Source organism: Zeus faber (genome assembly GCF_960531495.2).
Source record: "Zeus faber genome assembly, chromosome: 7".
NCBI classification, from domain to species: domain Eukaryota; kingdom Metazoa; phylum Chordata; class Actinopteri; order Zeiformes; family Zeidae; genus Zeus; species Zeus faber.
The window spans coordinates 15,462,821-15,465,320 of NC_137203.1; the positions used below are offsets into that span (position 1 = coordinate 15,462,821).

Sequence of the window (2,500 nt, forward strand, 5' to 3'; positions counted from 1 at the left end):
CCATGCATATGGAGGCAGAGAGAGAGAGGGAGAGAGAGAAGTGGAGGGGAGAGATGGATGGAGGATACAGAAATGGGAGAAAGATGGAGAGAAGGACGAAGGAGGAGGAAAGTGGCATGTTGCCGGGGTAGATAAGAGCGGTGGAACCAGCTATCTAATGAGCCGGAAGTAATGTGACCTACTAACGGAATGGAGGAAGGTCATGAGGGAAGAACTCTGAAACAGATTCATAACCTATCTTCCCATTTTACATCGCCGAATGATTATTATTATTTAACCATTTCACTGTGTTTTTTTCATATTTACGAATAGGCAATATATATTAATTTATTTTTCAGTTTTTATTTATCTATTTATTTGTTTGTTTGTTTGTTTATCTTTTCTTTCTATTTCTATTTTGCTCTATTTATCTATTATAATTATTATACGTATTATTATTAACATTATTATTATTATTATTATTATTATTATCATCATCGTCATCATCTTCATCAACACTTTGACCACTGGAGCTCAGTAGAAGATCTCTAATTGCATTACGACTCAAACACACATTTGCTAAACATAAGTGTCTCTCTCTCTCTCTGAAAGACAGAGAGAGAGAGAGAGAGAAAGCAAGAGAGAGAGAGATGGGAACAGATTACCATGGATGGGGAGAGAGAGAGAGAGAGAGAGAGAGAGAGAGAAAGCGAGAGAGAGAGAGAGAGAGATGGGAACAGATTACCATGGATGGGGAGAGAGAGAGAGAGAGAGAGAGAGAGAGAGAGAGAGATAAGTGAGAGGGGGACTGGGCGGAGATCACAGCCAGGTATCCTAATTGAAAGAGGCGGGAGGAGGGAAATCGTTAAACAAGCCCCAGTGGTGTCTCTCTTATTAGATTCCCCTGCTGGTGTCACGCTGATTAAATTCCCCCTCGTTTCCCCTAACAAACCCTAAACTCCCACACTAAGAGGAGCCATTATGGAGGACTGGAACAGAGAGAGTGTGTTTGAAACGCTCTTCCTTTTTTCACTTTATATTATTCTTCTCACACATTCCGGCCAAGATGCTTTCTTTTTTTTTTTTAAATGCATATCTTCCGTGGCGAGAAAAAAATGCAACAAAAAACAAATCATTTCTTTTGACGTTATTAAGAGATTATCACTGCTACGCTGCGGCTCACTGATGAAGACTCGGGAAGATTTGTGGAATACCAAGTACTTCAATAGCACCCCAGTTACAGTCAGAATGTATAATGACTAGACCCACTTTATCTACCAGCTTGGTTCTATCTAATTTATAATTATTTGAAATACTATCATCACCAAGAGGTATCCTTTAAATGCTTTAAAACACATTGCTGTATTTAAGTTCAACATCCTTATCATGGGCTGACTTGAAATAGAGAGCAGCGCCAGGCAAAATGAAAGAAAAATATAAAATGGCTGCTGTATATCTAGTTACAGGGTTCAAAATGCCATGTTAGAGTCAAAATGAGGTTCGTATTGAAATAGATGGTAACGCAAAGTTGGATATCAGACCAAAAATCCACATATTGTAAGACATTTATGGCCATCTACTCATCATCATTGATTTAAAGTGGTTTAATGAAATCACATATCTGACATCACATCAATTTAGCCCACACTTCATAAGAACCATTATTTCTATGCATCGGTGTGGTATCCACCTGTTTCCCGGCAAAAATGCGCTAATCCTGCGCACGCAGTCAATGACGGACAGAAGTGAATTCCCAGCATAGTTGCGGTCAATACACTCTCCGAAAAATCAATCGATCAAGCGCACGGGACATCGTTTCCAGAAAAAAATAATTTGACGATGACCATACGGTTATCTTGAATAATCTCAGCGTGCCCCCGAGTGAAAGGGATGTCCTCGGCGCCTCCGTTTCCGGGCCGGTCTCCGGTCTTTTTAATTCTCCCTTTTTTATTTTTTGCGGTTTTTTTTTCGTCCCCCCCTCTTCATTTGTCTCCCTCCCGCGCGCGGCGTCCTCATCTTCTTTCCGTCGGGCCCTCTTTCCCACCCTCACAGTCGTAATGTTTTCCATCTGTTGTGAGCAATTGAGACATAAACTGAGCAACAGACAGCGCAAGCAGCTGCAAACATCCACTCCCATATATTACAGCGTTCCTGAACCCTCTTACTCCCGTGCACGTCGCCCCCGATCACCGACTACACCAGACCCCATTACTCTCATTAGCTTTTACGGCACTTGGCTGACAGCGCTTTGCTACATCTGCGGTGGGAGGTGGAAGCCCTGTGTCGTTCGCACTGTGTATTTGGCCGAGAAACGCGACCCAACCTCGAGATGTTGGACGGATACGCCCGCTGTGGCTGGTAAATAAACTTTCTCCATCGTCCATCGGACTTTAAAATTGTAAAAAAAAATGCAGGTACAGTATGTCACATGTTGGTCTGGGAAGAGACTCTGACGATTTGAGGCCTCGAGTTTGGGTTCACGCTCAGCACCTTCTTGGCAGGATAGGGCCAGAGGGGGACT

General features: G+C 42.6%; 1 protein-coding gene across 1 annotated transcript in view; it reads right to left on the bottom strand.

The window, feature by feature from the left end:
- Positions 1-2,500, bottom strand: part of LOC307233356 (netrin receptor UNC5C-like) — a gene marked incomplete at its 3' end in the record, with an annotated part of 221,372 nt that overhangs the window by 189,722 nt on the left and 29,150 nt on the right. The gene's annotated exons all lie outside the window — the stretch shown is intronic.